The sequence below is a fragment of the Notothenia rossii genome (assembly GCF_949606895.1).
Source record: "Notothenia rossii genome assembly, chromosome: 7".
Classification (NCBI taxonomy): Eukaryota; Metazoa; Chordata; class Actinopteri; order Perciformes; family Nototheniidae; genus Notothenia; species Notothenia rossii.
The window spans coordinates 53,350,658-53,376,936 of NC_136905.1; the positions used below are offsets into that span (position 1 = coordinate 53,350,658).

Below are 26,279 nucleotides of genomic sequence, written 5' to 3' on the forward strand. Positions count from 1 at the left end.
GTCCTCCTGCTTACCGCATAATTTATGACAAAACATTTCATAACATTAACACAACATATTCGAGGTGGTTTTAAATAACATTTGCGTATTTATTTATTTCTCCAAGTTATGTTTTTGTGTGCACTGAGGAGTCGCTAACAGGTGTTTGTTAAATCATTTTAAGATTGGCTTTAATCAATGTTTGAAAATGAATTCTTCATATATGATAAATGAGAGGTAACATTTTATTTATGGTATTACTTCCACATATTTCTCTCCATTCTTCCTTCTGCCAACGGTGTAGCAGTTTCTCGTCCCTCCTGTTTTTGTGCTTAGTGCGTACGCATGAGTTAGAGTTTGCGTGGAGGACCGCACATTTTCCCATGAAGTTAGTTTTTTATAAATCGCAAACATTGTGTAGAAACTGGTGTACGCCATCTTTTGTGCATACGCACCATTTATAAATGAGGCCCCTGAACTGTTACAAATTTGGAACAAGATTCTTTCTATTCTTTTTCCACTGTTTTATCAAACTGGGACCTGGTAAATGGTTTGCCTTTAAATAGCACTTTTTTATTCTTTCTAGTTAAAGTGCTTTTACATTTACTTGTCATGTCAGCATTCACACACATTCATGCCATCTGCTAAGGCAGTGTTTCTCAAAGTGGGGGGCGCAGAGGCATGACAGGGGGGTAACCCCTGTCGTTGTAACAGTCGCGGGACATTGTGTATGCGTGGGGAATGTTGCAGTAGAAAATTCCACTGTAGCGACCAGTACATTAATGGGAAACCCTAAATGTTTGAGCACCCTCTATGAGACGTCAAGCTACCCCACAGCACCCCCAAAAGAAATCTCTGGCGCTGCCACTGAGCCTGCAACCCCATTTTGAAGAAATGTGCTGTGCCAAACAGGCTCATTGCAGCCACTAATGCTAAGACACACTTTTCTGCCAAATATCAGCATTTTATTTATTTTCATTTTTTTGCACAGATTGCAAAGTGGCAAAGTATTATAACTTATTGTTCTAGCAAAGGGATTGCACAATTGTATTTTTTTTTTTTTTTTGACCAAACAGAATTATGGAGCATTGTTTTATCATCACTGTTCTTGAAAGGAATTCTCACGTTCATATTGATGTATTTTAATAAATGTTAACTTGGCCCATTACGTGTCTATTTGTGTTGGGGGGCCCGACTGTTTTTTTTCTCCAAAGGGGGGGCCTGACAGAAAAGGTTTGAGAACCATTGTGCTAAGGGGAGGCTCACATTCACACACCATTGGTAATGCCATCAGGGGTAATTTGGGGATATGGTTAGGCAATTTGGGGTTAAGTATCATACCAAAGGATGTATAATGAGAACAGAATACAGTGTTGGAGGTCATTCATTCAATCAATCAATATTTATTTATATAGCCCAATATCACACATGTTACATTTGTCTCAGTGGACTTCACAGTTTGTACAGAATATCAGTATGGCAATATGACACCCTCTGTACTTAGACCCTCACATTGTACAAGGAAAAACTTCCAGAAAACCCACAGTTTAAAGGGGAACATGGGAGAAACCTCAGGGAGAGCAATAGAGGAGGGATCCCTCTCCCAGGACGGACAGACGTGCAATAGAGGCCGTGTGTAAATTGAAAAGATAATACATTTACAACATAGGCAGTCTAAATGTTTGGAAATGCATGTGTCTATAATAAGAAGAAGAATCCACGAGGATGTCAATAATCCTGTGGGAGCCATCAGAGAAGTAGTATGATGAGAGTCAGGCACGACCGCAGAGACAGGTTCAGCCACGACTCGAAATCCAGGACTCAGATCAGGACTCAGGATCCATGACTCGGGACCACAGCAACAGGATCAGCCACGACTCAGGATCCCAGCGTAGATAGACACCAAAAAGAAATTTTGGGGAAGCTGGGTTATTCGGAACATGAGAGTACACAGCCAAAGACAGACAGAAGGAAGAAGTAAGGTGTCCCCCGACAGTCTAAGCCTATAGCAGCAAAACTAGGGGCTGAATCTAATCAGCCCTAACTATAAGCTTTATCAACAAGGAAGGTCTTAAGCGCACTCGCACTTAAAAACAGATAGACTGTCTGCCGCGCGAACACAAACCGGAAGCTGATTCCACAAAAGTGGAGCTTGATAAGAAAAGGCTCTGGCTCCCATTGTACTTTTAGAGACTCTAGGAACAACCAACAACCCTGCATTCTTGGAACGCAATGCCCTAGTTGGACAGTAGGGTATAATGAGTTCTTTAAGGTAAGTTGGCGCCTGCTCATTAAGGGCTTTGTAGGCCAGAAGAAGAATTTTAAATTCGATCCTGTGTTCTATAGGGATCCAGTGTAAGGCAGCCAGAACAGGAGTAATGTGGTCTCTTTTACTAACTCTGGTTAGTACACGAGCTGTAGCATTTTGAATCAGCTGAAGCGACTTAACTGACTTCTTGGTACACCCTGATAATAAAGAGTTAAAATAATCCAGCCTTGAAGTAACAAATGCATGGACTAGTTTCTCTGCATTGTTTTGAGGAAAGATATGCCTGATTTTTGCAATGTTACGTAGATGAAAGAAGGCGGTCCTTGAGATTGATTTTATGTGGGCGTTAAAGGATAAATCCTGATCAAATATAACGCCAAGATTCCTTACAGTCTCACTGGAGGCCAAATTAATGCCATATATGCCATAGTATATCTTTAGATAGTTTGTTTCGTAGATTCTTTGGGCCGAGTACAATAACTTCAGTTTTGGCCGTGTTTAACATAAAGAAATGTAAGGTCATCCACGTTTGTAAGTCCTTGAGGCAGTTTTGAATTTTATTTAGGTGATTGGTTCTATCAGGCTTGATGGATAAATATAGTTGAGTATCATCCGCATAACAATGAAAATGTACAGAATGATTCCTTATGATATTGCCTAACGGAAGCATATATAATGTGAACAAAATAGGTCCAAGCACTGAGCCCTGTGGCACTCCATGGCTAACTTTGGTTTGCATGGAAGATTCATCGTTGACACGTACAAACTGAGAGCGTTCAGATAGATAAGACCTAAACCAGCCTAAAGCAGTTCCCTGTATGCCAACTAAGTGCTCTAGTCTTTGCAATAGGATATCATGGTCGATAGTATCAAATGCAGCACTGAGATCGAGCAAGACAAGAATAGAGACAAGTCCTTTGTCCGAGGCTATTAGAATGTAATTTGTGACTTTAACCAGAGCTGTCTCTGTGCTATGATGTGTTCTAAAGCCAGACTGAAAATCTTCAAATAAATCATAGTTTTTTAAGTAATCACACAACTGTTTTGCGACTGCTTTCTCAATAATTTTTGAGAGGAACGGAAGATTAGAAATAGGTCTATAATTGGCTAAAACCTCTGGATCGAGGTTGTGCTTTTTAAGAAGAGGTTTTATCACTGCTACTTTGAATGATTGTGGAACATAGCCTGATAATAAAGACATATTCATAATATTTAATAAAGAAGTGCTAATTAATGGAGAGTATTATGCCAAATTAAACGAGATTCTTCAAGTTTAGTGGAACGCCAAATCCTTTCAAATTGTCTCGACTTTTGCTTTATTTTTTGCGGGTTTCGGCATTATGCCATGGATCTAGTCTATCTTGTTTTATTTTCTTCTTTTTCAAAGGAGCAACAGAGTCTAATTTTATTCGCAGCGCACCTGTAGCACTATCAACAACATGATCAATTTGGGGGGGTGTACATTTTGTATAAGTTTCCTCCCCTACATGCAGACGTGCTATCGAGTTAAGTATTGATGGAATCTCGTCCTTAATTTTGGCTATAGCACTAACAGATAGATTTCTGCTGCAGGAGCTTTTGACTAATGGTTTGTAGTCTAGTAACAGTACTTAAAAAGTTACAAAAAAATGGTCAGATAAAGCAGGACTATGCGGTTCGACTAATAGTTGCTCAATTTCAATACCATAAGTCAGAACAAGGTCGAGAGTGTGATTATAACAGTGGGTTGGTTTATTTACACTTTGATGGAAACCAATATAATCTAATACAGAGTTAAATGCAACAGTAAGGCTATTTTTATCGTCGTCAACATGAATATTAAAGTCACCTACGATAATTACTTTATCTGTTTTAAGTACCAAAGTTGATACAAACTCAGAGAATTCTGATAGGAATTCTGAATAAGGACCTGGTGCACGGTACACTGTAACAAATAAGATTGGCTGTATGTTTTCCAGGTCGGATGCGTAAGACTAAAAACAAGGCTTTCAAAGGAGGTATAATTTAATTTTGGTTTAGTATTGAGGTGGGACCCCATTCATTCCTATGAAAGTTGTTCAGTGTGCATGAAGCCAAAATGGACTGACTCTCAAGAAGAAATATACCCGAATCATCCTGGATCTTCCTCTTATCTTCCGCATCCATTGGAGAGATTGAGCATTCGCACAAGTGTATTCCCTATGCCCAGCCCCCAATCCACTATTTTTACAACTTTTTGGACTAAATCATTCAAATAGGGGCTTTTCAAGTGTTCATACTGTGGAGTTTATTTATCTAAAAAAGACATCAACCTCTGATTTACAGTAGCTCTTGCCCAATGTAAGTCAATGGGGAAAAGTATTGTTGGGCCTAATGGCATAACGTGACTGACATAGAAGTAGTACCAACATGTGGCCAATAGGGAAATTGCTTCAATGCCTGGCACTCTTCCTGGGGTCTTGATCTTGCCTAATGACACATTGACATGTTGACAGCAGGGTCTCGGGATCAAACCACTGTAGACAACCATTCACCTCCTGGACCACAGCCAAGCTTTGACCTATAAAGCCAAAAACAGTCCATACAATTGTTTTGCGCAATGTGGTTAACAAGAAATGTAGTGCAAAAGGGTCAATGTGATGCTATTGCTGTTTTCACATTCAAGTTAGTGTTAACTGTAGATCAACAGACAAACCGGGTCCCTTTGCAGCCTTCACAAGCCCATGCCCACCGCATCAAACTCCTTTATGCTTTGCTCTCCTTCTTGATTATTCACTTAACATCAATCATCCATCCATCAGAAACAGCAACTGTCAGAGCAAGTTAATTGTGGAGTGGTTTGGGCCTTTGAAACGTGCCAAAAAGGGCCTCTCTTCACTATGGCAACTGGCAAATATGAACTGTCATGTCAACAATATGTGACATTATATTACATTACATGTCACCTAGCTGCTGCTCTTTTCAAAGCGACTAACATACACTTCAGTACTCTAGACTTACGGGAGCAATTGGGGTTAAGTATCTTGCCCAAGGACTCTTCGACATGTTGACTACAGGAACTGGGGATTTAATCGACAAGTTGACCACCACTGACCTTTGGATTGGTACTCATTTAGCCCCTTAGCCACAGCCACCCTATAACCACATACTAAGGGCTTTTTATAGTACTGTAGTTAATGTAGCTGATGTAATTGTTTTTCATGTTGTGGAATATACCATAAAGAATATAAATAAGCACATCTTTTGTCAGCCTTGGCCCATCCCAAGGGCTTCCCTGGAGCTGCAGCACACTCTTCAGGAACCACTGCAGTCCGGAGTGCTATAGTATACTGTAGGATAGAGAATTGGCAGTTGTGCCTGTCACCCAGTCACACTGCAAACTATAAATATGTGTTGTGTGATGAAAAAATATCTCAATGTTAATGTAATGGTCGCGATTAATCTGGAAACCATAACTCGTAAAAAGAATTAACACAAAATGAATCAGATTATCAAATTTGACCCAAGATTGCTCCTATACTAACGGATCTTTACAAATAATTGGAAGTGAGGAAAGCAGAGGAATTGGCACAGGTTACATGTGGAGAATGTGGAGTAAGTACCAGCACTACTTCAATGTAACGGCACATCTAATCCGTGACAACTGCACTCATTCTTAAGATTTGATGAAAACGGAGGAAAGGCATTTTGCCATGCGCCTGTTTCTTGAAGTTGTACAAGAGTGTGATATAGTGGACAGGGTCACCATCGTAGGAACAGAAAATGCTGCAGTATGAGAGCAGCAGAGAGGAAATGGCCAGTGTAGCACACATTACACAGAGGGTGAGCGGTTTTGTCTGTGCTATAGTTTACTATCTGAAAACGGTCAGACTTCATGACAATAATTTTGAAATCTTTTGATAATAAAGTAAAAATCTCTCTGATTTCTCTTACCAGTTTGTCATGCATCTTTTTGTTACTACACCACGTGTGTGTTTTATCTTACCCCAAAATACAAGTAGTATTGTAATGGGAGATTAATCATAGATTGTTATTGGGAAGAACAATAATATAGGTTTTAATTGATGGACTGCAGTAGTAATGCTTACTTTCAAGCAATAAGTCAGCTCTATGAATGATTACTTCATATGTTTTAGCTGTTTTTTCTTTACTTTATTCCCAATGTGTGTTTTTATTGTTATTTTTCAGAAATTATTTGTTAACAAGGCATACAAAACCAGAGGTGGGAGAAGTACTCAGAACTTGTACTTGAGTAAAAGTAGAAGACTACCAGACTGTAGAAATACTCTGTTACAAGTAAAAGTCCTGCATTCTAAATGTTACTCAAGTAAAAATTTGCCTAAAAATATAGTGAAAGTAGCGACAGTAAAAGTAGTCATTGTGCAGATTGGTCCATTTCAGAATAATATATATGATATGTTTTATAATGATTGATCATGAAAGTGTTCTCAAAGCTGGTAAAGGTGCAGCTAGTTTGAATGACTTTGCATACTGCAGGGTAGCTTGTGAATTTACAGGTGGAACTAAAGTCTGATTTAAGACTTGATTATGTTTCACATCATTCATCCACATCTGCGAAGTAACTAAAGGTATTCAATACATGCAGTGGAGTAGAAGTACACAATTTACCTCTGAATTGTAGTGGGGTAAATTGAAATACTAAAGTAAAGTACACGTTTCTCAAAATTGTACTTAAGTAAATGTACTTAGTTACTTAACACCACTGTACATATCAAATCAAACACTTAAATTGATTAAATAACTACATAACCATCCACAAATCAGAAAAAGAGAGGAAAGAGAAAAAGGAAAAAAATGATTTACAATAACCTATATCAGATATAGCTAACACATAATGGATGCATAATACTCAAATATACATTCAGTGTAACATCTTACCACCTGGTCACTATCAGTGTTACCATTTCTCCCATCTTTAATGAAAGAGATGACCAGCTCCATCCTCTCCTGATGGTCTCTTGGCCATGTTAGCCCTCAGAAACCCTGCAGAGTTTGGTCAGCAGCATCAGATTAGCATTGAGCACATTCCTCAAAGGCTTCCATCAGATTGCATGTGTGCTTCCCCTGGAGCTTGGAGGAGAACCAGCTGGTGAATGTTTGATGCTGCTCTCCTGGTGCAGTGTACACTCTGCAGCAAGTCGCGTGGACTTTACTGAGGATACAGTTTGCCTGTCAGCGTCAATAATTCAGTCCTTCGAGTTCAAAGAGAGAGGAATGATGACTTGACAGTTTTCAGCTGAGAAATCTTTCAGGGGCCTGTCCAGGACCAGCATTTACTGTAACACATTAGATTAGATTAGCACTTTATTGATCCCGTATTTGGGAATTGTTTTGTTACAGTGGCATGTTAACAAGGCAGTTATGGTGATGGTTTTTCTTCTTGTTATTTGTGTCAACAGAACAGCACCTTTACATCTGAGACAATTCCCAGAAATGCAAAAAGCTGTCATTTTTAAATAACCAGCGGCATGTAACGTTCATTTATTTTTTTATTATGTTTATTTGACTCAATGCATTAGTAAGAATATTTATTGGTTCTATGTATATTACCAAGCCCACTCTTTTCTGTTTGATTGTTACCTCTGTTGGCAGCCTCTAGCCACAGGGAGGGCAACCTCACATTGTGTCCCTCTTGAATTTTTTTCAGTAAGATATTAGCAGATGAGATACAAAATAATATTTAAATAAACAGTAAATACATGCATATTAGAAGTATACATATCTTTATAGAATTGATAGAATACACTATATAACATAGTTTAATAAAATGAAAAAACACAATAAAACACCAACCTACTACTTACAAATATATACAGATATATACATTTAAAAAGGGTCCAAAGTGTGTGGATGTTTATATATTTAAATTCAATGAGGAGTACAATATGTTCAAAATGTTCAGGGTTATTAAAAGATTAAAAAAAAACATTGGTTTTCATTGTAAGCTTTTTGGTAACGTTTTCCCTGCTCATGTTCTGTGCCTTTACCCCTCACATTTAACTGCTGCTTGTTTTTTCTTCAAATATTTCAGATGCCCATTGGCCCTCAGATTTTGTAGGCCGACCGAAGCAATGGGTTTTTTTTAATTGGAATTTTGAATATTACAGAAAATAAGATCTTTGGCAAGCACATGTTAATCATACTCACACATTCTGTCCAGCAGGATCATCTTCGCATATTTACACCACTTTTATAATTACTAAAGCTAAAATGTAATCAAAAGAGGCAAAAAGCTAATGCTTGACTAAAAAGGACCTACATCATACTAGTCTTGTTTAGTCACTTGTTAGCAACCGTGGTTTCTAAGACACTCACCAGTGGGGTTTTCACTGACATATTTTATGTCGTAGTACAAACATGAACATATGTAACCTGTGTTAACCACAGATCTTCGAGACAAAGGAACTAGAAGTGCAGCATAATAAGATGATCATTTTAAGCGCCTAAAGTAATGTACATAGTTACTGTGTTTCTCATCTTCTTGGTTAATTGTACGTTTAGAAACAACCACATTGTCTCGTGTTGTCCAATATGTATGCCATCTGATCGTCCTTTACATTTGACTGCATTTGTATTTGCTTCACATGAATATTATGTACTGAAGGTTTTGGCATGCACTGGTTGGCAGCATGTGATGATGCTCAGGATTTGGTGATGGTGTGGCAGGTGGCTGACCAGCAGGACTCTTTTACGCTGCACCAGCACTGGAACAGAACCAACATGGTTATCATGGCAACACTTTATTCAGAGGAAGACACTGTGGTGACTGTAAATCCTACGGCACACACAAGGCCGGCCCTGACCAATTTGCTGCCCTAGGCAAGATTTTAGCTGGCGCCCCCCCACAAAACATAGTTTATGGGCGCTGTACACAATATAGACGTAGTTCTGTTAGTATAAGATAATAAGATGTACTTTGTTGATCCAAAATCGGGAATTTGTGTTGTTATGAAATAAAATAAAAATATATTTTAAAAAAATGTTGGCGCCTATACTGCCTATGCCTAGGGCCGGCCCTGGGCAAACAGAAGGGACATGGTGTAATGCTCTACGGTTAGATATGTCTGAGTGTGATTTACAGAAGGATTCAGTGTAAACGTCCTTTTCTCTTTCAGCCAGGGAGAGCTGCACCAAGTTAATACAACATACAGATAAAGTCATATATGTTGCTTTCAGTTAAGTAAATAATGTGGTGTGGTGCAGGATTCAGTCCTAAAACCAGAAATGAGTCAGCATTTTATGCTTTCTTGTCCCAAAGTGTCACGATTCTTGTGTTATGTCACGTTTTTAGTTTTGTATGTCTTGTAATGGGTTTATTTTGCTGTTCGGTTCTCCCTGTCATGTTTTCCTCCTTGGGTATTGTCTTGTCCCTCTCCCTGTGTTTTTCCTCCCTGTCGTTAGTTTCCCTGGTGTGTCTAATTGTCTGATTGTGTTCACCTGTTGACCTTGTGTTTCTCCTCCCCTGCCCGGCTGTTTCTCGTCTCGTGATTACCCCTCCCTGTATTTAGTCTTGTCTCTTCCTGTGTTCAGTGTTGGTTCATATTTTGTTGGTGACTGAGTTCACCAGGGAGTGTTCTGTTTGTCCGAGTTTTATTCTTGAAATAAAGGTATTATCAGTATTATCTGCATTTGGGTCCTGCTTGCTTCACTCTACCGTAACAGAACCAACCAACCAAGGATGGGCCCAGCAGATCCATTTGAGCAGGAATTATTGGATTTTTCCTTTTCTTTGGCTTACTGCTCTGATCGATGGAGGGGAGTGTCCGGTGTCCTCTCGGTGTGTGATTCCCGGCCTGCTAGCCCCAGGCATGCTAGCTCCCTGCCTCCCAATTCCCAACCTGACACCATACGCCTCGGTGTGTTCCGTCTGGAGTCAACCCTTGCTTCTGCCCCAGTTCCTGCTCCTGTCCAGGAGCCGTTCTCTGGAACTCGTCCGGCTTTCGGAGGTCCACGGAGCCTCCAAAAGGCTCCTAAGAGAAAGAGTCGCAAGTCCAGGCTAGCAGCCCGAGCCCCAAGAGCCATGGTTCCGACCCCAGTTCTGGCCCCAGCAGCCATGGTTCCAGCCCCAGTTCTGGCCCCAGCAGCCATGGGTCCGGCCCCAGTTCTGGCCCCAGCAGCCATTACTGATGTGAAGTAATTTAACCATTGTGTAGTTAATAGCATTACTTTTGGCACATTCATTTACACTTCTGATTGGCTAAGCTTGTTGCAGCAGTCTAAAGAAAGAAGTGTAGAAAACGACTCCACTGTGCTGATCTTTTCTGGAAAAAAATGTATTTATTATATTTGAACTAGGTAAGCAAGCAAAATTATAGCATTCTTCAAAAAAAGAAACTACATTTGAACATGCTTCAAAGATAAATGAGAGAAAGACCCTTCTCTTTTTGGTAAAGATGCACATAGTTGCTCACTGATGACTCCGAAAGGACCTACGGCCAATAATGGGCTTGATGTGTCAGGACCTTAAAGACCCTGTGAAGTGTGCACCTGTGCATGATCTGTTATGCTAATACGTATAGTAATGACCAAAATGTTCCATTGGAACCCATATCAAAAGATGTTGGAATAGCAACGAATTTGACGAGTTTTGAATTTTCCGGGGAAATCTGCAGTCGACCTTCGCCTTCGTGGGCGTGGCTTGCGATCTACTGTGAGACGTCACGAGATGGAAGCCGCCGCACTGTTTACATTCACCACCGTTCATTTTTTCTCTTTCTCAAAGTCCAATTTCTCAACGTTTTTGAGCTAGTATTTTCCTGGAAAGTGTGTCGGAGTCGACTGGAAGTGATTGCCAATCGAGAAAACCTGACAATGGAGGCGACAGTGAAGAAAGAGGGATGAAAAACACAGGGGAAACGATGCATTGCCGCTGGCTGTAGTAATGTCAAGTCTGCCGAAGTGGCGATGTTTCTGTTCCCAAAAGATGAAGGTGAGCCTGGCTGGTGTCATTGTTTCGTAGATTCTTTGATTGATCATGATAAATAAAGGCCACTGGTCGATTCGAGAGAGAGAGAAAGAGAGACTGAGAGAGTTACAGGGTTGTTGTTAGCATCTGGTGCTAGCTCGGAGCTAACGGAGATTAGCTGTTTCAACAATAAGGAGAGGGAGAGTGCTCTCCTGTGGGACTGAGAGAGATAACGTCAGCTCAGGGAGGTAAACTGTAGCCTAAGTTATCTCAGTGGGTTTGGTCATCTATGTAAACAAATATTTCCATCTATGTAATATTAGTTGTATAAAATAGGTTAAGAAATCCTTCCAATGTTTTTTGATTATTGAAATATATGTTTCATATGAGTGTTGAGAGCTGTATCCATAAATCTCTTAATGTTGCCCTCAAAGTGCACCAGATTGATCACTTTCCTCATCTATCCTGTCCGAAAAGCTGTCCAAATCAATCATTTCTCTCACACTAGTATCACTTTCCAGAGTCTCCGCCATGTTTACAATCGCAACTGGGTACATCTTGTGACGTCACAGCCACTATCGTCTGCAACTTCCGTTAGGCTCAGACGGCAAAATTAATAATTCATTAATTCATTAATTATGAATTATTAAAAATAATTTTAGCCATGAACAGGCACAATGATGTGTAAGGAATGAAACTGCCATTTCATTTTGGTGCAAAAACATGCACTTCACTGGGCCTTTAAGAGGCACAGACATTGATGCCAAACTTCTTCCGGTTCCTTTGCGAAAAACCAATGCAAATTCTCCATAGGATTTTGGAAAATAGCTCGAAATAAGGTCTGTGGTTGACACACATTTAAGAGAGGGATCACGTTTTGTTCAGCCGGATAATCTCCACATGTCAACCCTACTTTTATAATTTTTTAATCATAAATCTATTCGCCAGAAGCAAAATGCTAACGTTATGCTATAAACGAACTACAAGCCAGTACAGCAGCAGGGTCGCACGACTTCAACGTCACGCCAACTTATGATCGTTTCAACTGACTTGCACTGAAACTGCACTTTGAACACTTTAAATATATTAACATTTTAAACTGTATACCCCAGTTATCTAGGCCCTTTTTGTTTTGTTTTATGGATACATGTCACACTGTGGGAAACGATATTTCGATATTTCTGTAGAATTGTATTTATGTAGAATTTTTGACAATAAAGCTGAATTTGACTTTCGCGTGCTTGCATATTTTAACAAAGCTTTTCATTTTAGCCACACTGAATTTAACTAGAAGTCATGGCTGTGTCAATTACCAGTGTGATATCGTTTTACAAAGATGACAAGAGTGTAGATAGAGGAGAGAACCACTACAAGTCAGGACACGTTACAGTGCAGCCTAGATGAAGGTGTGCTTACCGGTGTTGTCAGGGCTAGCATGAGGGACAAGGTTTAGAGTGTCGGTGAGTAGTGAAAGCAAGAGTACCGTTAACCTAGAGTTAATTTATTCACATTAATTCTCATCAACAAATCAATTGTATGTGTCACATGAAATCTTTATTAGGCAAGGCAAGGCACGTTTATTTATATAGCACTTTTCAACACAAGGCAATTCAAAGTGCTTTACAAAAAATGAAAGACATTAAGAAAATGGCATTTAAAATCAGTCATTAAAAAGAAAAGCTAATAAAATAAACATTAAAAGAAAAAATACATGGATAAAAGTTACAGTGCAGTCTAAGATATGAATAGTTCAATTAAAAGCAGCGACAAAAAGAAAAGTCTTCAGCCTGGATTTAAAAGTAGTAAGAGTTGCAGCGGACCTGCAGGTTTCTGGGAGTTTGTTCCAGATATTTGGAGCATAAGAACTGAACGCTGCTTTGCAATGTTTAGTTCTGACTCTGGGGACAGAAAGCTGACCAGTCCCTGAAGACCTGAGAGATCTGGATGGTTCATAATTTAGCAGGAGGTCAGAAATGCATTTTGGTCCTAAACCATTCAGTGCTTTATAAACAGCAGCAGTATTTTGAAATGTATTATTTGACACACAGGAAGCCAGTGTAAAGACTTCAGAACTGGAGCGATGTGATCCACTTTCTTAGTGTTGGTAAGGACTCGAGCAGCGGTGTTCTGAATCAGCTGCAGCTTTCTAATAGATTTTTTAGTGAGACCTGTGAAGACACCATTGCAGTAGTCCAGTCTACTGAAGATAAAAGCATGGACACGTTTTTCCAAATCGTGCTGTGAAATTAGTCTTTTAATCCTAGATATGTTCCTTAGGTGATAGTAGGCTGATTTAGTAACTGTTTTAATGTGACTGTTGAAACCAATAACTAATTTAACCCGCTGACAAGAGAGCCCACCTCCGAAGATCGTGACTGGCTGAGGGACAGACTCGGGGGCAGGTTTTCAGGAATTTCTTGGCTTCTCTCCCCCGAGCCAGAAGAGGAACACTACAGCTTGGAAACACTTACTGTTCCTGAAATTATCAAATCTGTTGGGCATCAGGGACCTGAGTCAATTGTGGCCAGCATGGCATTGTCTGAAGAGCAACAGAGGGCAATTCAGGTGGCTACCACTGGTCAGCAAACCAACCCAAACTGGCATTTGTTCAGGAAAGGAAGGTTGACTGCCAGCAACTTTGGAGCTGTCTTGAGGTCAAAGCGTGTGACTGCTTCCTTTATTGCCAGGGTGCTAGGGCAACAACAGGCCCTTGATGGTGTTTTGTCTGTACAGTTGGGGACTATGAATGAATGTGAGGGCGTCAGGGCATTCACCACTGCAACTCAGATGCAGGTCCATGAGTCAGATTTGTGGCTCTCCCTATCAGGATTGTTGGGGGCATCTCCAGATGGTCTAGTAGGGTCTTCCGCTGTGCCGGAGGTAAAGTGTCCCTAAGGAGCCAGGGAAATGACAATTAATGAAGCATTGCAAATCAAGGGCTTCTGTGTCAGTAAGGAAGGAGAAACATTCAGCCTGCGTGAGGAACATCCTTACTGGCACCAAGTGCAAGGTCAGCTTCACCTCACTGCAAGAAAGAAGAAATAAAAAAATTGTGAATTGTTTTTAATTTACATTTACTCGCCTTTGCAATGTTGTGGTTGTTAGAGTGTTAGGTTTCCTGTCAGCTCGTCTGTTGGGAAGATATAAAATATTAGTTTCATGGAAGTCACACCGTCACATATACTGTAAGAGCATTAAGACATACAGTACATAGGCTAAAACAAAACATCTAAAGATATAACCTTGCACTTTGATAAGTCTCGTGAACATTTTCACTATTTTGACATTTTTATAGATGAAAATTTAACTAAAGAAATAAATGGTAGATTAATCCATATTGAAAATAGGTGTCAGCTGCTACACTAATTATAATAGTTATATTTCTTAATTAATTAAGATAAGATATTACTGTATTGATCCCAATTTGGGAAATGTTTGTGTTGCAGCAGCATAACAAGAAAAACAAAATATAAGTTATTATATTTACAAAAGTATGTGAGGGATGGAATATTAAATTGAATATAAATGTAAAATGTACATGTGATTTTATGTCCAAGAGAAGCTATGGAGCAGAGAGTTCTCTGCCAGCCAGAGGTGATTTGTTATTAGTTCAATATGTCAAACTGATTTCCCTGACTACAATCTTTAGTTACTTGGTGAAACTTTATGCTGCTTGTACTAATTAGACTTATCATATAAGCCACACAGGTTTTAATAGGATGTATTCATTATCTTTACTTATGTTGCGGTCTTTTCAGCAGCGCCATCTCTAAAACGGCGATACAGTCACTCACTACCCATTATTTACATTTCACCGTGACATGGACAAATATGTAAAGTCAGCTTACCTCATGGCACGAATCCAAACTCTCCGTTGGAAAACATTGGCCGGGAAACGATATAACAAGCACATTTCATGCGAAGACCTGTGGCTGCAACCCGGAGCAAAGCAACAAACCATTGCGTAGCTAACTAGTAGCGCTAGCTTTAGCTAACGTTAGCTAACGAAACGAACTGCCGAGTAAAATTGGAAAACACTGGTAATTAATTATTCTATAATTTGTAAAACTACGGCGTTAAAAACGACAATTTCAAAAATACAGATTCTAATGGTCAGATATATACAGATACTAAAGATAGGCAGGTACCGGTACTTGCTTTGAAGCAGAACACAGGGGAAAACAAACTTAGCGGGAGTGTTTACGTGTTCGGCGTAATGACGTACAACGGCCTCGACAATTTCTGTAGTCCTATTCAGCCATTCGGTAACAACCATCGTTTTTCAGACACGTAAACTCTTCAAAAATCCCCAGTGGGGTCACTGCTGATGTATTTAATGTCGTAGAACAAAACGTGATTTATCTCTTAAATGTGTGTCAAGCACAGACCTTATTTCGAGCTATTTTCCAAAACCCTATGGAAAAAATGCATTGCTTTTTGAGGAAGGAACCGGAAGTGCTAAAAATGCTAACTTACTTCCGGGTTTTACGACGCGTCACTGCGGTTCTCTATTCTCTTTGGATAAAGATGTCAGCCAAATAGCCTGTACTTGAATGTAATGTAATTGAATGTAGTAATGTGGGTGCATGTTTAAACTGTTTCTTAAGTATTATCCTGCAATAATCCCATATTTCTTTGAATATGTCCCAATTCTGATTTGTTTGTAATAGTAACGATAAACAGAAAAAAAATGTATATCCCTATTACATCAGTTTGTTTCATAATAATAATAATAATAATAATTCATTTTATTTATATAGCGCTTTTCACAACTCAAAGACGCTTTACAGTATGAGGGAGGGTAGACAAACAAGGACAGGCAAACAAGTAAGTATAGTAAAATTTAATTAAAAAAAAGGCAGTCAAGAGGAAGTTGATTGAGAGGGGGGGGGGCTTATGGGTAGACAGAGTTGAAAAGATGTGTTTTGAGGCGGGACTGAAAGACTGTGAGGTACTCAGAGTCACGAAGATCTTGTATTCAGTAACTCCCTATTTGTTTTGCTCAATTAGTAGCAAGCTTAAAGGCCCAGTGAAGTGTGCACCTGTGCATGATCTGTTATGCTAATACGTATAGTAATGACCAAAATTGTCCATTGGAACCCATATCAAAAGATGTTGGAATAGCAACAAATTTGACGAGTTTTGAATTTTCCGGGGAAATCTGCAGTCGACCTTCGCCTTCGTGGGCGTGGCTTGCGATCTACTGCGTGACGTCACGAGATGGACGCCGCCGCACTGTTTACATTCACCACCGTTCGTTTTTTCTCTTTTTCAAAGTCGAATTTCTCAACGTTTTTGAGCTAGTATTTTCCTGGAAAGTGTGTCGGAGTCGACTGGAAGTGATTGCCAATCGAGAAAACCTGACAATGGAGGCGACAGTGAAGAAAGAGGGATGAAAAACACAGGGGAAACGATGCATTGCCGCTGGCTGTAGTAATGTCAAGTCTGCCGAAGTGGCGATGTTTCTGTTCCCAAAAGATGAAGGTGAGCCTGGCTGGTGTCATTGTTTCGTAGATTATTTGATTGATCATGATAAATAAAGGCCACTGGTCGATTCGAGAGAGAGAGAAAGAGAGACTGACAGAGTTACAGGGTTGTTGTTAGCATCTGGTGCTAGCTCGGAGCTACACACAGGGGAAAAGATGCATTGCCGCTGGCTGTAGTAATGTCAAGTCTGCCGAAGTGGCGATGTTTCTGTTCCCAAAAGATGAAGGTGAGCCTGGCTGGTGTCATTGTTTCGTAGATTATTTGATTGATCATGATAAATAAAGGCCACTGGTCGATTCGAGAGAGAGAGAAAGAGAGACTGACAGAGTTACAGGGTTGTTGTTAGCATCTGGTGCTAGCTCGGAGCTACACACAGGGGAAAAGATGCATTGCCGCTGGCTCTAGTAATGTCAAGTCTGCCGAAGTGGCGATGTTTCTGTTCCCAAAAGATGAATGTGAGCCTGGCTGGTGTCATTGTTTCGTAGATTATTTGATTGATCATGATAAATAAAGGCCACTGGTCGATTCGAGAGAGAGAGAAAGAGAGACTGACAGAGTTACAGGGTTGTTGTTAGCATCTGGTGCTAGCTCGGAGCTACACACAGGGGAAAAGATGCATTGCCGCTGGCTCTAGTAATGTCAAGTCTGCCGAAGTGGCGATGTTTCTGTTCCCAAAAGATGAAGGTGAGCCTGGCTGGTGTCATTGTTTCGTAGATTATTTGATTGATCATGATAAATAAAGGCCACTGGTCGATTCGAGAGAGAGAGAAAGAGAGACTGACAGAGTTACAGGGTTGTTGTTAGCATCTGGTGCTAGCTCGGAGCTACACACAGGGGAAACGATGCATTGCCGCTGGCTGTAGTAATGTCAAGTCTGCCGAAGTGGCGATGTTTCTGTTCCCAAAAGATGAAGGTGAGCCTGGCTGGTGTCATTGTTTCGTAGATTATTTGATTGATCATGATAAATAAAGGCCACTGGTCGATTCGAGAGAGAGAGAAAGAGAGACTGACAGAGTTACAGGGTTGTTGTTAGCATCTGGTGCTAGCTCGGAGCTAACGGAGATTAGCTGTTTCAACAATAAGGAGAGGGAGAGTGCTCTCCTGTGGGACTGAGAGAGATAACGTCAGCTCAGGGAGGTAAACTGTAGCCTAAGTTATCTCAGTGGGTTTGGTCATCTATGTAAACAAATATTTCCATCTCTGTAATATTAGTTGTATAAAATAGGTTAAGAAATCCTTCCAATGTTTTTTGATTATTGAAATATATGTTTCATATGAGTGTTGAGAGCTGTATCCATACATCTCTTAATGTTGCCCTCAAAGTGCACCAGATTGATCACTTTCCTCATCTATCCTGTCCGAAAAGCTGTCCAAATCAATCATTTCTCTCACACTAGTATCACTTTCCAGAGTCTCCGCCATGTTTACAATCGCAACTGGGTACATCTTGTGACGTCACAGCCACTATCGTCTGCAACTTCCGTTAGGCTCAGACGGCAAAATTAATAATTCATTAATTATGAATTATTAAACATTATTTTAGCCATGAACAGGCACAATGATATGTAAGGAATGAAACTGCCATTTCATTTTGGTGCAAAAACATGCACTTCACTGGGCCTTTAAGGCTTATAAGACGAGCACAGGTAAACTCAGCTGTTATCCCCCCGCTAATTTCAGAAGCCTCCTGGTTGATTTACACTTGTCTGGTTGGCATGAACCTGTTTATGGTAGTATAATGTGTAATAAGGTAGTTTTACGCAGCCCTACAGGATGTACCAGTTGAGAGCCGGTTCTCACCAGATGAACTCACTCACACACGCAAAGAGAGACAGACAATGAGAGGCAGAGAGAGTAGTATAACAGGACGGACCTGGAGTGCTTTCCATTTAGACCCACACAGGAAAGAGCTTGTTGAAAAGGACAGAGAGCAGCGGCGTTTGTCCAGAAACATTAGGGGCTGGCCCGGCCTTCATGGCTGAATGAACACGGCCTCCTCCAGGGTAAACACTTCTCTGTGTGTCCACATGATTCCCCCTAAGTCAGTTCAAATAAAACCTCTTTATTCTGTTTTGCCCACATTTCATTCAATTGTTGATCTTCCCATTGAAACACGTAACTGCTCCCTACCCTTTCTTTCTTCCCTATTTTCAAACATTTCGTAGAATGACACCCTTCATAAAGAGGATTGTCAATCCTTTTTATGGTGATTTTGTGACCACTTCCATCTGCATCCCTGCTTGAGAACTCATGACGTAGCATCACCCATATGCCATCAGCCTTTATATCATCAATAAAGGGAAAGTTGAACTCTAACCCTAATTATTGTATTACTATAGTTTATGACTTTTCAAACCAAGTCCTACTGCATGACAAAAAAGGCTCTTTGTCAGTTCTATAACCAGCCATTGCTGTGATTTGCGAGATTGTGGAACAAATCGGTGGACTGTTGTGTAAAAACCTTTCCAAACAATAATTTCTGAGAGAGGACAGAAGCAAACACAAAGGCTGAAGGAGACACCAGTTTCAATTTTTGTTAACAAATCTGAATGAAAATGGGATCAAATGGGAAAATGAAAAAATATGTTGAGTGTGTAGCTTTGGCAGGATAAGCCATGAGAGGGATTGACAGAGCCAGGCACATATGTGTACAGAGAAAAGAGGAGGGGACCAAGGATGGAGCCCTGAGGAATCCCAGTGATGCATTAACAAGGGTCCAACAAAGATACCCTACAGCACAGAGGCACAGAAGGATGACGACAAAGGAGAGAGAGAATGCTCTAGCAATGTGAAGATCTTCAGTTCATTTCTATGAACGTGGCGCATGAAGCCAGAATGGCCTAACACTAGTGAACAAAAAGATCAGTTTATTTCTGGGTCAATGAAATGAATTAAGAAGTAAAAATAACACAGTTCAGGTTTTTTTTATCCCAAAGATTTCACAAACTGACATGGAAGTTGTGCTACAACAACTGCTGCATTTCCTGGAGGCTTGATAATATAGTTAATTTAAGAAATGTGCACATTCTCTAGACTAGACAATGTCCTTATGACTTTGTAAGAGTCTGGCTGGCAATACAATCATTTGCAGTAATACTTATCACTATATATACAGTATCTTATTATATATTCATAATGTGCTCTCAGCCTCACTGCTTCTTCTTTGTTTCTTCTGAATCTTGTTTTCAGATACTGGGAGCACACGTCTCTTTTCTCCTCCACTTTGGGTTGAGCTTTCCCCAGTTTCTCAAGAAGCCTCAAACATTTCTCTCACACTGGCGTGCTGCAGAATCATTATCCCCTGCAGGCTCCCACAATTATTCATCCAGTGTGCTCGCTGCAGACACAAGGGCTATATTTAGGTTTTTCCAAATGACCTCACTACTGACTGGCAGATACACATTTTGGTTATTAGAAGCTCAATACCTTGGTTTGGCATAAAAATACATGTATGGGGTATTTGAAAGTAAATTAGTTTTACAGGCATGTCTGGCTGATGGAGGAGGGCTATCCTAAATGGCAAGAATGTTGAAAGATGGCAGACCATTCCAATTTGAAGTGATACATTAGCGTCAATTCAATTGAGTTTTTTGGATATTTCATGTTATGCAAGTGCCAGTGCAGAGGAGCCTTGAACTGAATGTATTCTGCTGACTGTTACCAACAAAGCTCATGATTGGACAAACCATTCCAAAAGTTGTCGAGAGTATTTTTTATTTTCTCCTCTTCTCGTGTTTTGATGTCCTTTCCAATAGTTATTAGCTGTTTTTATTTATATAGTCAGCTATTCAAATTTCCAATACTCAAGTAAGTCTTTGCCAGTCCCAATTCCAGATACAATCTGCCATCAGGATGACACCAAACCACGTTGAGGGTGAGATGCTGTAAACAGATACCATTGTCATTCTGAATGTCTGAAGCTTCAATCATAAAATAGGTGCTAACAATTGACTAATTTAGACTGCTAAACATAATTTTGCCAACACGAGCCCGCCTTTATCGATGCTGATGCGCACCAATGCGAACGTAAAATAGTTCCTTAATGGCCTATCGATAGCAAAATTGAAGGTTGGCTCTTCATAGGGAACTTAAATGTAGTTGGGGAAAGAATATTTTAGCATAATCTTGAATAAAACAAAGATGCCATTCAAGTACACTTGAATATCCATGCCATAGCACACTGCTTACTGCATGGTTATTGAGACCACACAAAGGTTCGCAACAGGCTCACAAATGTGAGAGTGGAAAAACTGGTTGGCATTCGGGCAAACCTAAGGCTCTTTGAGCCTGACACAGAGCCATCCTCAACAAGGCTGGACAGTGACACTGAAGAGGAAGACTCAGAGTTGGATGTTGATGAGACCCAGGAAGAACCCATTGACTGAAAGGGTTTAGCAAAAATGCAGAGGATTACTTGAAGGAAGATTTGCATGTTTAATGGGACTTTTTGGAGGGAGAAGGGCTCTTTTCATTTAACATTTTGAATGGGACTTTGTGGGGATCTTTGGATGGGGGTGCATTTTTGTTCATTTTTTTATGAGTGGGGTTGCCCCCCTGGCGCTCAGAGTCTCGCAGTTTTATCTGGTAAAGCGAATGATTCGAGGTCTTGGGGCTGAAACGATCTCAACCTATTCTCAAACTTTAAATGGGTAACATTTAACTCAACATTCCTGTTTTCGTTCTTCAATGAAACAAATAATTGTTCAATAAAATAATGAAAACATTGTTTCTGTTCTACTTAAACATTTTTTTTAAAGATTTTTTTTTTAAAAACCTGTTTAAATTTCACGTTTTTTGTTTAATTTTCAATCGAATATTTCCAAAATTCCCCAGCTTAACTTCCCATGGAAACTTTCCGGAAATTTACCGGAAATGTTCCGCCCCTTTGCAACCCTATTTGCCACAGATCTTTTCTGTGAAATTTCAAATTCCAATGGAAAAATTCCATCACCCCAGATAAACAGAATGGTTTTGTATTTAGAAGGCCATCACTTACACAATGCTTGTAACAGACAAAAGATGCATATTTTACCAGTCAATCATGTTTAAATGGCTCTGTATGATGATAATTGTTTGTTGTACGGTGTATTTGTTTCGTACTGTGAATAAGTCCCAGTACAAAACAAATACTGCTCGGAAAATATCTCAAAAGCATCTGATTTTTCTAAAGGAACTTTTATTCTGAAGAAGTAAAGGCAAAACACTCACAAACAAAGCTTTTCTTTCTTGTGCAAAATTAAAGGATTATATTGTCTTGTCGTGCAACCCTGTGCTGTGCACCGACAGTTAATTATTCTTAAACCTTGAATGCTATGTCCATATTGGTTTCTGTATGTACAGTATGACCTGATTTGGTGTTGAATGGTGTTCTCCAAGGGATAAGGCTTTTAATGTAATTTGATATGTTTTGTGATTTAAAGGGTAGACATAAGTGCCTGTTTTCCTTGGCAATGACTGGCTAGTCATCTTAGGAGTTGCTTAACACATGAGCGACCATTCTTTCCCGACTAACTGACCCTTGGATGTACATTTCTAAATTGTAATTTTTTGACAACAGTAATTTAAGTAATAATTATTGATTACAGTTAATCAGTGGTGGAATGTTATGAAGTACATTTTCTCATGTATTGTAGTTGAGTGCAGTTTCAAGGTCCTGAGTATTTTCATTTTGTGCTACTTACAACATCCTCTCCTCTAAATCTTTGAACCAATATTGTATTTTTTACGCCTCAATATTTTTCTGACAGTTTTAGTTACTTTACATATCAGATTGTTGGCTTATACAAAATATAAAATAAATAAATTAATTGACGTTGATAAATAGTTACTGGTTAATAATTGCTGCTAGATGCAGCAGTACAAAGTCATTCAAATTTGCCCCACCTGCTGTGATACACAAATTAATGTATAAAAAACATAATCCAGTTTTTAATATATATATAATTCTGATTCTGGCCAGTACGCTCAAGTAATTTTAGCTTTGCCACTTTAAGTATATTTTGATCTCAATACTTTTGTACTTTAACTTAAGTAAGATATTGAATACAGGACTTTTAATTGTAACTTTGATTGCTACTTTTAAATAGAGCACTTTTTCAAACACTGCAGTTCATTCCTTGTTTAAAATATATAGTCAGCTGTGGTTGCCACTATTATTCTTCATTAAAAAATAGAATTTTGGAAAGAGAACAAATGTGTGTATTGTATTTCATCTACCCAGCTCCAACCCTTTGACACAGACATTTTTGGTTGTGTGAACGAGGTCGGTACAGTGAAGTTTGAAAGATTGTCATTTTGAAACGGCAGAACTGCAACATCCTCTCCTTCCTGACAAGTTCCTGCCTGACACATCTATTTTTACAGGGCGTCCACAATCTTTGCACCTGCTTATAATTCATGCAGTGCTTCCTAATGTGTCCTGTCCAGGGATCGACGGCCCCAGAATATAAAAGAAGGTTAGAAAATTATGAATATTCATGTCTTGAGGGGCTTTTAACGTCCTGACACTGTAACAGCTGAGTGTGGGGAGGTGTAGCCGGACACTCAGCAGAGTGGAGGATCAGGGAGGAGCATCAGTGGATTTTTCTAGACTACCAAAGTCACACTTTTCTCTCAAGGTTTGCTTATGTGCACCTTCTTTACCGCATAGTGTCCAATAAGTGTTAAGAAATCTGGTTTCAGCTCTCAATAAGATGTCTGCAGTACTACACAGGAATGATACAACTCATTATTTTATTAGAGGTGAAGATGATACACATACATGTCAAACATTCCATTCACCTGTACTTATGTGAAGTCCAAATGAAGCTATCCAATGGACCTTGTTCTTTCAAGTGATAACCTTTTACCCCTCATGATTGTTCTGTCATTACACACTAAGAGTGAAAGTTCCTTGTCTGTCTTGGGATGTATAGTTCTCTTAATCATTCAATCAAAACATTATTTTTGAATCCCTGGGGGATTAAAGTTTCATCACAGGAAGTAAGAGTGGAGGTTGTATTGATGACTCAGACTCATGGTGAAGACTCAGACTCATGATGAAGACATGATGAAGACTCAGGCTCATGATGAAGACATGATGAAGACTCAGGCTCATGATGAAGACATGGTGAAGACTCAGGCTCATTATGAAGACTCAGGCTCATGGTGAAGACATGATGAAGACTCATGGTGAAGACATGATGAAGACTCAGGCTCATGGTGAAGACACGATGAAGACTCAGACTCATGATGAAGACTCAGGCTCATGATGAAGACTCAGTCTCACGATGAAGACATGATGATGTCTCAGACTCATGATGAAGACATGATGAAGACTCAGACTCATGATGAAGACATGATGAAGACTCAGGCTCATGGTGAAGACATGATGGAGACTCAGGCTCATGATGAAGACATGATGAAGACTCAGGCTCATGATGAAGATTCAGGCTCATGATGAAGACATGATGAAGACTCAGGCTCATGATGAAGACATGATGAAGACTCAGGCTCATGATGAAGACATGGTGAAGACTCAGGCTCATTATGAAGACTCAGGCTCATGGTGAAAACATGATGAAGACTCATGGTGAAGACATGATGAAGACTCAGGCTCATGGTGAAGACATGATGAAGACTCAGACTCATGATGAAGACATGATGGAGACTCAGGCTCATGATGAAGACATGATGAAGACTCAGGCTCATGATGAAGATTCAGGCTCATGATGAAGACATGATGAAGACTCAGGCTCATGATGAAGACATGATGAAGACTCAGGCTCATGATGAAGACATGGTGAAGACTCAGGCTCATTATGAAGACTCAGGCTCATGGTGAAAACATGATGAAGACTCATGGTGAAGACATGATGAAGACTCAGGCTCATGGTGAAGACATGATGAAGACTCAGACTCATGATGAAGACTCAGGCTCATGATGAAGACTCAGTCTCACGATGAAGACATGATGAAGTCTCAGACTCATGATGAAGACATGATGAAGACTCAGACTCATGATGAAGACTCAGGCTCATGGTGAAGACATGATGGAGACTCAGGCTCATGATGAAGACATGATGAAGACTCAGGCTCATGATGAAGATTCAGGCTCATGATGAAGACATGATGAAAACTCAGGCTCATGATGAAGATTCAGGCTCATGATGAAGACATGATGAAGACTCAGACTCATGATGAAGACATGATGAAGACTCAGGGACATGATGAAGACATGATGAAGACTCATGCTCATGATGAAGATTCAGGCACATGATGGAGACTCAGGCTCATGATGAGGATTCAGGCTCATGATGAAGACATGATGAAGACTCAGACTCATGATGAAGACATGATGAAGACATGATGAAGACTCATGCTCATGATGAAGATTCAGGCTCATGATGAAGACATGATGAAGACTCATGCTCATGATGAAGACTCAGGCTCATGATGAAGACATGATGAAGACTCAGGCTCATGATGAAGACTCAGGCTCATGGTGAAGACATGATGAAGACTCAGGCTCATGATGAAGACTCAGGCTCATGGTGAAGACATGATGAAGACTCAGGCTCATGATGAAGACATGATGAAGACTCAGGCTCATGGTGAAGACATGATGAAGACTCGGGCTCATGATGAAGACATGATGAAGACTCAGGCTCATGATGAAGACTCGGGCTAATGATGAAGACATGATGAAGACTCAGGCTCATGATGAAGACTCAGGCTCATGATGAAGACATGATGAAGACTCAGACTCATGGTGAAGACTCAGGCTCATGATGAAGACTCAGGCTCATGGTGAAGACATGATGAAGACTCAGACTCATGGTGAAGACATGATGAATACATGGTGAAGACTCAGGCTCATGATGAAGACATGATGAAGACTCAGACTCATGGTGAAGACTCAGGCTCATGATGACGACTCAGGCTCATGTTGAAGACATGATGAAGACTCAGACTCATGGTGAAGACATGATGAAGACTCAGGCTCATGATTAAGACTCAGGCTCATGGTGAAGACATGATGAAGACTCAGGCTCATGGTGAAGACATGATGAAGACTCAGGCTCCTGATGAAGACAAGATGAATATTCAGGCTCATGATGAAGACTCAGGCTCATGGTGAAGACATGATGAAGACTCAGACTCATGATGAAGACTCAGGCTCATGATGAAGACTCAGTCTCACGATGAAGACATGATGAAGTCTCAGACTCATGATGAAGACATGATGAAGACTCAGACTCTTGGTGAAGACTCAGGCTCATGATGAAGACTCAGGCTCATGGTGAAGACATGATGAAGACTCAGGCTCATGATGAAGACATGATGAAGACTCAGGCTCATGGTGAAGACATGATGAAGACTCAGGCTCATGGTGAAGACACGATGAAGACTCAGACTCATGATGAAGACTCAGGCTCATGATGAAGACTCAGTCTCACGATGAAGACATGATGAAGTCTCAGACTCATGATGAAGACATGATGAAGACTCAGACTCATGATGAAGACATGATGAAGACTCAGGCTCATGGTGAAGACATGATGGAGACTCAGGCTCATGATGAAGACATGATGAAGACTCAGGCTCATGATGAAGATTCAGGCTCATGATGAAGACATGATGAAGACTCAGGCTCATGAT

The 26,279-nt window shown here is 40.1% G+C and overlaps 1 protein-coding gene across 1 annotated transcript in view; it reads left to right on the forward strand.

Annotated features, from left to right (window-relative positions):
* Positions 1-26,279, forward strand: part of gabrb1 (gamma-aminobutyric acid type A receptor subunit beta1) — an 82,591-nt gene that overhangs the window by 24,223 nt on the left and 32,089 nt on the right. The gene's annotated exons all lie outside the window — the stretch shown is intronic.